Consider the following 12,709-nt stretch of genomic DNA (forward strand, 5'->3'; position numbering starts at 1 on the left):
AGGCAGGAAACAGAAGGGCAAAGAAAGGAGACATGAAGACATGGAAGGCAACCCAACTATTCAAAAATAGTGCATTAGTAACTCAAACTATACTGAAATCTCAAAACATCAATCACCTTCATTTCCTTGTGTTCTTTTCTGGCTTCCAATCTTTTCACTAAATGTGGTCAATTACTATCCAGCATTACAGTGGAACAAAGGAAGCACATAATATCAGATGTGAGCTAAACACTCAGGCTGGATAGAGACTAGCAGTAAAAAATGTCACTAGGTATGCAGACAATTAGAACCTGCTGATACTGTTAAAATTATTACACTGGCTCCAGTAATTGCTGTTTTAACTCAGGGGAATTGAAATGACATGAATTATATTAATTTTAAAAAGAAAACCACAACAAATCTAAGTATAGTTCTATAAGGCCAGATTTACATTTTTACTACAGCTAAAGGAAATGGATTTTTTTTTTGCATTAAAAAAAAGCTACTTTGGAATATAGAACTATTCTAGACTGATACCATGTATTCTGTATTTGGCAACATATTTATTGATTCATGCCTAATTTGTTTTTCTGTTTTCTAAAACATAATGAAAGAAATACTGAGGCCAATATTCGTTAACACATGTTTGAAGCTTTTTGAAGGTTGAGGTCTATAGATACAAAAAGAAGGAATATAACAATATTTATTCTCTTCATGAATACCATGGATATAAGAATCAGAAATAGAACATGAAAATGATTTGGAAAATGCAAACAGTTACATGGAACAAGAAAACGGACCATTAAAGAACTAACAAGCAGCAGTATTTGATGTGGCCATTTTAAACTGATATACAATAATATTCATTATTGAGTATTTGAGTTCAAAACAAATATAAAATATGTCAAGATTAGAAACAAAAATCTTCCCTTAAAAGTTATCTTAAACTATCTTGTTTGTTTTGCAGGGTGCAATAGCATATTTTCTCAAAATGGATTTCAATTAAAAAAGAAGTTATTGAATTGTAGCAATTAATTCTAGGGCAGAATGTAATATTTAGAGTTTTATCTCATTCATGGGGCAAACCAAGGCACCTTGTTCTGAATTTTAGATAAATATACATTTTATGAAAGATTTATTTATTTAAATGATTTAGCAATGCACTTTCTGTTCATCGTAATTATACAAAAATAATTAAATAGACAGGCTGAGGTTACCACTAATTACGTTAACCTGAGTTCTTTAACTAAATTCCCCAAAGATTTGGGGACAGCCCAGTATGACATAGGAAGATAGTGCATACAGAACATAAGGAATGGTAATTGTGGCTTTTTACAAAATAAGGCTCTATTAAAATAAAATTGGTAATATGGTGTTTTTAACCTTCAGATCATGTTTGTGTTGATGGGCCCAATGGTGTCCATGATCACCATATTGCCTACCTATGAATTATAAAAGTTTACCCACATAAAAATATCAGATGCATCTTTGAAAGAATTGTCTGCCTTTGAAAGATAAACTTATTTTCTGAATTTCAAATGTACACAGTGAAAATGCAACAACTCTTAATTTCCTTCTTTGACAGGTCTTGTACACTTATGCATAAGGATGGCCAACATTTGTTTAAATAAAAAACTGCACCATTAATATACACACTGGAAGGAGAGCTGTTAAAAAGCAATGCAGATTACCTGTATTCTCCAATTTTACAGCCTTTCAACCCCCAATCATTTTACTCTCTTCTCCCAGATAGATTTATTACTGATCTGTGTAGATTAGAACTACTAATAATGGATTGAAGCAATCCGCTAAAAGCTTCAAGTTTCACAGATGATAGCACAGTCCTACATTTGCAAATAATAAAAGCTGTGATACTTAACCTGGCCCTAAAGTTAGAAGTTGTTTGTTTAATAAAAAGTATAGTTAGGAAAGGGACCTGATAAGAGAAGGTCCAGATGCAAGATTTTTTTTTAATAGTCAACAGCATACTCTTTTCCATTCTTGAAATCCTTTAACTGTATCTCTTCCAACCGTGGATGACTCTGCTTAACTGTTTAAAAAAGCCTCTAAAAAAGCGCCCTCTACAGGAGGCGGCAGGATAACGACGTGCCTCACCTATGTCAGGAATTTTTAGGCTTTTAACCCTTGCTTAACTCTGCTCGAGTGATCATAAAACGCCTAAAGTCAGACTAGATGAGGCACATTGTTCTCCTGCCTCCTCCTGTAGAGGGCACATTTTTAGAGGTTTTTTTAAACAGTTAAGCAGAGTCATCCATGGTGACTCTGGCAGCAACTAGCTCAGCCTTCAGCTCTTGCCTTTTTCCTTTTACATTTTTTTTTCTTTTCATAATGACAGTGGTGAGGCTCTGCCTCCCCTGATTACATGTCCCTGCCTTTTAAAGATATCCATGTAGCTGATAGTATTATGTCTAAAGAGAGTGAATTATATAAATAAATTGTGTGTTTTATGAAAGACTTCATGACTACTATTTTTATGTAGAAGTTGAATATCAGAGACTCTGAGAAAAGGGATAGTTCCTACCCTAAAACCGTTGTGATTATAATTCATATTTTTGCCCTACTGTCACTTTCGGGAATGCAGTCTGCTCATTTGCTTTTGAGAGCGCCAAGATTGGCTCATTTACAATGGTAAAATGCTATTTGGCATGGACATATTTGCTAGTCACAGTACTTTAAAACTTAAAACCAATATTATCAGAAGCAAATGGGATAACTGGTAATTTTAAAATTGGTTTCAGAAACCAGTTCCTTAGCAGTGTCACTTTTCATTGTATCTTCAAACTGTCCCTAGTTTTTCCCAAGTTTAACATTCTGGGATTCTAGCAGAACTGTGTTTTTTTTTAATTTATTGGATTCATACCCTATCTTATTATCATCATTGAAAAATTATCATTCGTTTCACTTTAAAATCTGCGCTAATGTCTCAAATGTAACATTTGCATTACTGCAGCAAGCTGTGAAAACTAGATGTTATTAATTTTGCTACAAAGAGGTAAACATTCTTCTGCTCTTCTAAAAATGCCATAAAGCTCCCATAAATTTTTGCAGTTGAATGAAATTTGTTAATATTGTGTTTCCTCCTACAGTGCTGGAAAAAACTCCAAGTCAACACTGTTCCATAACAGAAAAGGAAGACAGGCACAATTCCAAAGAGTCTCTGGAAGCAGAACAAAGACTGACAACTGGAAAGCCTGTGTTACTTCTGCAATACTTGGAATTGGAAAAGGCAGAGACAGATTTTTTCAAAGCCCTTTCTGTGAAGCCCCAAACTTTTGAATGTGGAATCTTCCATAAAGTAACCCAGCCTTATGAAATGGATTCCTGGGATCTCATTTTTAGACTGTATTCTGAAACCAACAAAATCTCCAAAAGAGCTTTCAAAGTTGTTCCATACTCATTAAACTTTGCCTCCCTCTCCAAATTATTTTTAGCTCATTTGACTTGGATATAGATTAAGTACTACTGCACAAGATAAACTAGAATTTAATTGAAAGTAAAAAACCCATTTTAAAGCACAATACAAGTAAAACCACAATCCAATAACAATCTTTTACTTCTTGTGTTCAATCATATCTCATTCTCAGAAACTGCTTGGACAGGTTCCTGTAGTTTTCCTGGCACGGTTTGCCATTGTCTCCTTCCTAGGGCTGAGAAAAAGTGACTGGCTCAAGGTCACCCAACTGCCTCTGTGCCTAAGGCCAGACTAGAACTCACTCTCTCCTGATTTCTAGTCTGATGCCTTAGCCACTATACCAAAATGGCTAGATAAGTACAAAAACCTGCCAGGTGTAAGATTTCTAATGTGTAATTTTGATGTTTGTCATGTATGGTTTTTTAGTGTGCTGAGATATGAAAAGCCAAGAGAAATAGCACTGAGCAAAGCCAGTTATGGGAAAATGAGTTCTTTGTTTCATAAAAATGTTATGTATTATAAAGTGCTTAGACTCAACCTTTTCATAGTTGCCCAACTGGCCAAACATTTGAAGACATTTTTTTTAGTGTGAACTGTTTCATAAAATGCTGTATTTTCAAATACCATTTTCAGCTGAAAAAGTTGAATAATAATTTTAGAAAACAAAGAATGTTAAAATAAAATGAAGTTCTCAACCAAATGAATCTGGAAATAGTTTGGTTTTTTTTACTGGTATGTTCTCCTTCCACCAGCTTCACAGTTCATGTTCAAAGATTATATGAGTTATAATCAATATGCTGACAATAGCCAGCTATAGATCCCTACCTTTCCATGGACCAAGGACATTGTCGAACTCCTGTCTCTGTCCCTGCAATTGGGGAGGGCATGGATCAAAACAAACTCAGAATAATTCTGTGTAAGACGGAGCTACTATTTATTGATCATCAATCTAGCTCAATTCCATTTCCAATGTTGAACCTGGATAGGGTCATAGTCACCTTAGAGGAGACTAGAGAAGGTTTTGCTAAAACAGCAGTTGGAGGCCAGGGAAGCCTTTTCAGTTTCACTGATGCTCCAATTGTCCTTACTGTCTTGAAGGGAGAATAGTGGGAGCTTTTCCACAAGCCTCTTATTGGCTGTCCTCACACTCTGGAATATCTTGCTTTGAAAAATGCAGAATAAGTCAAGTACTTGGCTTTCAAGAAGTCACTGATTACTTACTTTCTACAGGATGTTTGAATACTGATGAGGAAGGGCTATCATAGTTTTTGAACGGGACAGTTTTTATCTGTTTGATTTTGATTTGACTGTAAATAACCTTAAGCCTTACAAAGTCTAAATGATATATTATGATGATGTATATGATATCATACAAACTATTAGCCAACCTTGGAACAAAAGATCCTGAAACAGAAATAGAAGAGGATTGTTTGCTGAAAAAATTTACTAAGTTTTAACATTAAGATCTCTGGGAGTAGAAATACCAAATGGAATTGCCTGTTTGTTGCATTCTCTATGCATGACTGCAATTATCAATAGAATCCAGAGGATTACATGGTAGACCCTACTGCCCTTAAATTGGTAGACTGTGGAAAGATGGACTGATTTCATAATTGACCAGAAATGCAAATTATTCTCTAGTAATATTTATATTATTGGGCAAAAATGTTCAGGGGAAGATTCCTTTCTTCCAGCTCTAGATTCTAACAATTGAATCCAACTGCCATTATGTGAAAATCTCAAATGTGAACTGCAGAGATAGACGTAACTATGCAATGAAATCTTTCAGCCAAGAATGGTTCCTCACAATTGAACAGGATTTAGATTCTCCCAATCGACCAGTTGCACCCAGAGTCTGATTGTCCAGGATTTGGGAATTATATATAATAGATTCAAACCTAACCAAGACCAGATAAACCATCCCTACTCTAGGACAGATGTCAGCCTCCCCAGGTAGTCCAAACATGAAACACAAGTAGATGAGCTATTTTACTGTAAAGCTGCATTAACAGAATCTTGCAAGTCTGAAAGTACAAATCTCCCACTATCTCCTTTACAACCTGAGAAGTTAGGGAGGATCCTTTCTAAATCTTCTTTCTGCATCTATCTTGCAGCTGTGGGCTAAGCTCTCTCTTATCTGACTGCTTCTTAGGCATTTCTTCATCCCATCTCCCAGGTTCTTTTTTCACATACCACTACAACAGTACTACCATAGACTACATAGTCTAGATTCCCCAAGCAATCCTGCAGACACAGTTGGCGCCCATCTTTTGAGACACATGTCAGGCTATTTTATAGGGAACTATCGCAGTGGTCACCCAAGGATAAACAAATGGCTGTTTCTTTGATGGGCAAAATAAAATCTTGTTTTACCATTTTCATTAAGTCATAGCATTTACCGTAGCTTGGTTTATGTATCTGACCAGGCAATGGATAGCTTTTGGACCCTAGGCAATGGATAGCTTTTGTACCCTAGAAAGAATAGAAGAGCTGGAAGGGACCTTGGAGGTCTTCTAGTTCAGCCCCTGCTCAAGCAGGAAAACCTATACCATTTCAGATAAGTAATTGTTTAATCTTTCCTTAAAAACCTCCAGTGATGAAGCACCCACAATTTCTGAAGGCAAGCTGTTCCACTGGTTAATTGTCCTCACTGTTAGGAAGTTTCTCCTTAATTTCAAGTTGCTTCTCTATTTGATTAGTTTTCATCCATTGTTTCTTGTCCTGCACTCTGGTGCTTTATAGAATAACTTGACCCCCTCTTCTTTGTGGCAGCCTCTCAAATACTGGAATACTGCTATCACGTCAAGAAAGACTCTTTTCTTATACCTATCACATAAGGATATAAGACTATAAAAAGTAGAGGAGTGTCTATTTATAGCTTTCACATTAAAACTGGACAGGACTAGAATCAGAAGTTACCCTTTTTCCTATAGCTACATTGTACATAAGTTTGGCCCTGCCTATTAAAGCAAGTGGAAGTAGCAACTCAATGAAATATACTCTCCTTTGATATTAGAGGAAGTTATGTTTACTGAAATATATTGATAGAAGCCTGAACTAGTAAATTTATGGCTTAACATTTCAGAAAGGTCAGCTTAATTATTAAGTTTTCATGAACATTTAAGTTAAATTGGTGACTTTGTTTAAACAATTGTGTTTTAGAAATAGAATATTAAATTTAAAAAATTACATTGTTTTAACTGACCTAAAATTATCTAAAATTTGATACAATTCAATGGTTGCTGATACAAAATTATAGCAAATTTAAAAAAAGAAAAGAATATCATATTGTTCAGTTTTAGAATGCAAATAAATAATAAGTATTTTTTTCAGAAACTCAGAGATTATATGATATGCAGGAGGGGGGAAAGGATCCTTAAAGTCAAGTTGCTAGGTTACCGGTAGATGCTTAACTACCTAGCCTCTGCTTGGCAACCTAAGGCAACCCATCACTTATATCTAAAATACATTTCCTTAAAAAATACTCAGAGGAAAAGGGAGGAAATGACTGCAAATAGGGTATCTCAGTGAGTTCCAGTTTTCTGAATTGTTATGATTTACCAAAAATAGAATGCCATTACTGCTTATCCTTGCCTCTTCTAAGAATAAGCATTTACAACCCCCCCTTTTTTTTTCTTGAAGTGCAGGAAAGCAATTGTCACAGCTAGGTTGTATAAATGCAGCCACAGTCCAAGTTGGCAGCACTGCTTGTCTCACTCTCTTGCCAAATGCTCCTTTTAGCCAGATATGGATATTTATGGTATATTTATAAAAACTACGTGGATACCTACACAAATGTGTTCTCTGCATCCTCCAAAGAGTAACCTCATCAAGTTCTAGTTACACAGAGGCAGTGATTATGTGATATGCAACATGCCTAATAACTGAAAGGCTAATACACATTTGTCAGGCATCTGGTAATGGCGGGGGTTTGACACATACCTTCGCAGAGATGTTTTAATGAAAGTCATAATATTCCAGAACAATCTGGGCAGAACACCTCGCATAGCATAAGCATCTTCTGCTCAAGAGTAAAAATAGCCCAGGAGAAAATGAAACACATTTTGTGATGGGTAAAAGAAGCTTGCTTGATGAGTATGAAAAAAAGAGCCAGGCATTATCTCCCTTATGGAAGACATAAAAAGCTTTGTTTGACAAAGCCTCAATGTCTGACATTAAATAAAAAAGAAATGCCTACTATTTCAAAGTTGGTCCTTTTTAGGCACAAGTTTTCAAAAAATAAAATAATCATGAAACAATGCAATTGGTTGAATAATGATTAAGAGTGGCATTGATAATATGTAGACATATGGGAGATGTTTGAAGACCAATTCTATTCCCTGAAGAGCCAGCTGACATTTTGAGGTATCAGTGTAGACGTCTTTTAAAGCATCCTCTCATTTCTACATTAAAAATCCCATCTTCTAGCCCTGTCCTTTTCCTACCTCAAATCCTAGAAAGTCAATGTCATCTGAAATCCACTGAAAGAACTGAGGTTGAAAACATTTTGTTGCTGGGAGCTCTTTTTCAAAAAGTCTTGGAGGACTTCAAGAAGTTTGAGGATGACATGATGTTTCTGGAAAGAGGGAGGCTCATTGTTTTAGTTTACTTTAGTTCAGATATTTTCATATAAAATACATGTATTACATCTAAAAAAAGCTTAACACTTAATTGTTATCGCTTAGTTGCTTGTGCCCTTGATTGTTATTTTTTAAATGTACCGCTAAAAACTAACACTGCACTTTCAAATTCTAGCGGTATAATTTTGAGATGATAGTTCGTGGCATATTTCTTGACTGCTTGCTCCTTTACGGCTGATGGTCAATCCATAGTCACCATTAAAGTTTATTGTTCCTTTATTGTTGATAGTTGAACTATACCCACCATTAAATTTCACTTAATATTGTTGTGGGGTCAACAATATTAAACTGGTATACTTTAATGGAGGGCACAAAATGATTGTTTATACTGTCAACTAGGTGTTATAAGGAACTGACTCTGAAATGAAGATTCTTTTATTAGAAATGTTGACTTCCAGATGCCATTACAGAGAAGCCAATGACTCTATGTACATATTTACTCAGTTATTTCAACTTCAAAGGCTGAAAGATTCTCTGAATGATCCAGTTGAAATAGAGACAAGAAGTTGTTGTATCAAGGGTTCAATTGGACCACAGATTGTGTCATAATCTTGCTTAATGTCATAAACTGGAACCTTGCAATCTACATCATTCTGACATGTGTCTGGCAAAGTATATTCACAAACAATATTCTTAAATTCTTAGATGTTTAAAGACAATGTTCATCCTTTGACTTAAGATCAAGTAAATGATCACACTAAAACTATTCACAAATTATATGCAAGTCATGTAATGAATAGTTCAAATATTAAAATTTGTCCCCTTTCACTTTTAGTGCAATGGTGCCCCCTCTCTCTGAATTGAGATATACAAGCCACAAGCAAACAAACAAAATATTTGTAACACAATTATAAAGAGTTCAAAAACATGCAGCATTTTTTCAACATGCTTTTAAAAAGAGTAACAAAGGTTTGCTTGTGGAGTACATTGTGATAGCCAACACAGACACTTTCATGAATTAGATACATTATAACCACTAAACCAATTAAAAAGCTTTATACTGGATTTTTTTAAACAAACAAACTTATATTTAAATTAGGAGGTATTTAGAGCACTATAACATTTACCAAGCAAGTGGTATTTCAAATAGACATTTGAAAAGCCAACCATTAGTAAGTAGGTAGAAGAGACAAAGATTTCCTATGAAGATAAATTAGCTTTAAATAATAATGTTAACAGTAGGCTTGCAAATGAAATGTTCTTATTTTATAAATGGATAGGAATAAAATAAGTTATAGATTTCTCAGATTAGTTCCCTTCTGAGGGTTGGAGGAGCAGAAGGTAAGTAAAAAACCGATGGAATTCTCCATGCAACTATTCCAACTGTATGAAAGCAAGAGCATCAATATTAAGAGTCAAGCTGTCAAATTGTGTTGAAGAGCACTCCAAAAGTAATGGTTAATTTGGGGATAGATTATTGCTTTTGAGCAGTCCAATTTCTGCAACCAGCTTTAGGATGTTACCAATTGGGCCAGGAGTCCTTACTTTCTTGTCTGAAAGCAATCAAACATTGAAGTATATTCTGGACAGCTTTTCTTCAACTCTAAGCTTCACCTGACATCCTGGAAACCCTGACATGTGTCTGGATCTGACAACGTTGTTCTGCTTACTGCTCTGAATTTGGCAACCAATAATGAATCCTTTGCTTGACTTCTGTACTGGACCTTGATCATGCTTTTGCCTACAACTCAGCTTTGTGTGTTCTTGGCTGATTTTTGACACCAGCCTGAACCCAGTGAAATTGATCAAAGTTTTGATTTTGTCTCACAAGTGTTTCAGGATTTGTTATTAGAAGCCAAATGCAATGTAACGGTGAAAAATAAAGCAATCAAAAAATTTCTGATTCTATGCAATTTACAATCTTTTGCTGAACCTTTAAGCCTAACTGCAACAACAATAGCTATTCAGCAAACCATTAAGAAACTGAATTTTAAAGCACAATGTAATTTTGAAATGTTTCAACTATAGAATGTCATAAATATCCCGCTTTGATTATGAAACTTGTTTTCATATGCAAAATTGAGATCCTTCAATAATATAGGAACTTCACATGAAGATAACAAATGTAAAATATTGAGAGTTTGGAGAAACCTGGACCAATGTGAGAACAAACTGGAAATTTAGGACAGAAGAGAGGAAAGGGAATATTTATTATAACTTGAAGGCCCCTCGTAACACTGGACAGAGATCCTCAATTCATCTTACTATACTTTTTATTTTTGTCTTTATGACATTTGAACATTTTGAATGCTACATAGGATTAGAGTACAATGTCTGCCATGCATCAAGCAAGAGAAATATTCAATAGAGCGCTCATTGAATGCCCAATAATAAAATGATATATGCAATAGTCCACCAAGAAATGACCAAGGCATGAGTGATTGTGAGCAATGCCTCCTGTCTAGAAAAGGGTGCAACTCAGAGGTGGATTGCTGCTGGTTCCGCTCAGTTCGGCCGAACCGGTTGTGGAATTCAGGCCTGGGTCGCAGAACTGGCAGCAACCCAGGCCTGACATGCCCTTAACCAGTTCCCTCGCTGCCACTTGAGTGCCACCATTTTGAATTTTAGTGACTGTGTGTGTGTGCAGTTCACTGTAAATTGTTCTGGGCATGCGTGCACAACAATTTACATTGAACAGTGCACATGCAGTGTGCGCCTGGTGCGCATATGCGTAAAGCATGTGCACATAAGTTTATAAGTTTAATAACATTTATATGCTGCCCAATCCCGTAGGACTCCGGGCGGCTTACAGTACAAAAATAATAATAAAAAATGTAAGATACAGGGAAGAAAGATAGATATAAAATACAACACATCATGCACTCCATTCTGAATGGGGCTGGAGCGTATTTGGGGTCAACAGCCCCAGGCCTGCCAGAACAGCCAGGTTTTAATGGCTTTCCGGAAGGCCGAGAGAGTGGGAAGGGTCTGGATCTCTGCAGGTAGATCATTCCACAGGGCCGGGGCAGCTACAGCGAAAGACCTCCCCTGAGTAGTCTCCAACCGGCATTGCCCGGTCGAAGGTACCCGGAGGAGGCCCAGCCTGTGGGATCTTATGGGTCGTTGGGAGGTATGTGGCAGGAGGCGGTCCCGCATATATCCAGGTCTCAAGCCTTGTAGGGCTTTAAAGGTAACGACCAGCACCTTGAAGCGCGTTCGGAGACCGATGGGAAGCCAGTGCAGCTCGCGGAGGATAGGTGTAACATGGGTGTACCTAGGTACACCTGATATCGCTCGCGCGGCCGCATTCTGGACCAATTGTAGTCTCCGAACACTCTTTAGGGACAGCCCCAAGTAAAGTGCATTGCAGTAATCAAGCCTAGAGGTGACGAGAGCATGAGTGACCATTTGAAGTGCCTCCCGGTCCAGGTAGGGCCGCAACTGGTGCACCAGGCAAACCTGGGCAAAAGCCCCCCTGGTCACAGCCGACAGGTGGTATTCTAATGTCAGCTGAGAATCCAGGAGGATACCCAAGTTGTGGACCCTCTCTGAGGGGTGAAGAGTTTCTCCCCCCAGGCTAAGAGATGGAATATCTGGTCCATTCTTGGGGGGCAACATCAATAGCCACTCGGTCTTGTCGGGATTGAGTGCCAGCTTGTTTACTCCCATCCAGACCCTGACAGCCTCCAGGCACTGGCACATCACTTCTACCGCTTCGCTGAGTTGGCACGGTGCGGACAGATACAGCTGGGTATCATCCGCATATTGGTGGTATCTGATCCCGTGCCGACGAATGATCTCACCCAGTGGCTTCATGTAGATGTTAAATAGGAGGGGGGACAGGACCGAGCCCTGAGGCCCATACTTTAGGGGCCTAGGGGTCAACCTCTGCCCTCCAACCAACACCGACTGTGACTTATCTGAGAGGTAAGAGGAGAACCACCATAGAACGGTGCCTCCCACTCCCACCTCTCCCCATCATCGCAGAAGGATACCATGGTCGATGGTATCGAAGGCCGCTGAGAGGTCAAGAAGCACCAGGATAGAGGAAGGTCCTCTATCCCTGGCTCGCCAGAGATCATCTGTCAGTGCGACCAAAGCAGTTTCAGTGGAGTAACCAGGCCTGAAACCCGACTGAAAGGGATCCAGATAATCTGCTTCATCCAAGGTCCGTCGGAGCTGAAAGGCCACCACTTTCTCAACAACCTTCCCAACAAAAGGGCGGTTGGAGACTGGACAGTAGTTTTTAAAGATAGCTGGATCCAGAGAAGGCTTCTTAAGGAGGGGTCTTACCACTGCATCCTTTCGGGGCAGCGGGAAAGATCCCTCCTGAAGAGAGGTATTAACAATCCTCTGGAGCCAGCCTCGTGTAACCTCCCTGCTGGTCGAAACCAGCCAGGGGGGACATGGGTCCAATAGACAGGTGGAGGCACTCACAGCTCCCATGGCCTTGTCCACTTCCTCAGGAGTAACAGGCTGGAACTTGCTCCAGGAAATCCGATCAAGGCCCACTCTCGGCATCTCTGCAGGTACTGCCCAAGTGGAGTCCAGGTCCATCCGAATCTGAGTGACTTTATCCGACAGAAATTGAACAAATTCCTCGGCTTTTCCCTGCAAGGGTTCACCCGCATCCTTCCCTTTCAGGAAGGAGCGGGTTATCCTAAACAGGGTGGCCGGGCGGGATTCTGAGGACGCAATGAGAGTGGAGAAATGAGCA

General features: G+C 38.3%; 1 protein-coding gene across 4 annotated transcripts in view; it reads right to left on the minus strand.

The window, feature by feature from the left end:
* CEP112 (centrosomal protein 112) overlaps positions 1–12,709 on the minus strand; it is a 273,284-nt gene that overhangs the window by 60,381 nt on the left and 200,194 nt on the right. Inside the window, exon 24 of one of the 4 annotated variants that reach the window (XR_015696022.1) lies at positions 7,858–7,988. The exons of the other annotated variants lie outside the window; for them this stretch is intronic. The gene's annotated coding sequence lies outside the window, so the exon portion shown is untranslated. The remainder of the gene's footprint in view (positions 1–7,857; positions 7,989–12,709) is intronic. 4 annotated transcript variants of the gene reach the window in all.

The sequence above is a fragment of the Thamnophis sirtalis genome, unplaced genomic scaffold (assembly GCF_051295495.1).
Source record: "Thamnophis sirtalis isolate CommonGarterSnake01/CBP01778 unplaced genomic scaffold, rThaSir2_p1.2 scaffold_3, whole genome shotgun sequence".
In the NCBI taxonomy this organism is placed as follows: Eukaryota; Metazoa; Chordata; class Lepidosauria; order Squamata; family Natricidae; genus Thamnophis; species Thamnophis sirtalis.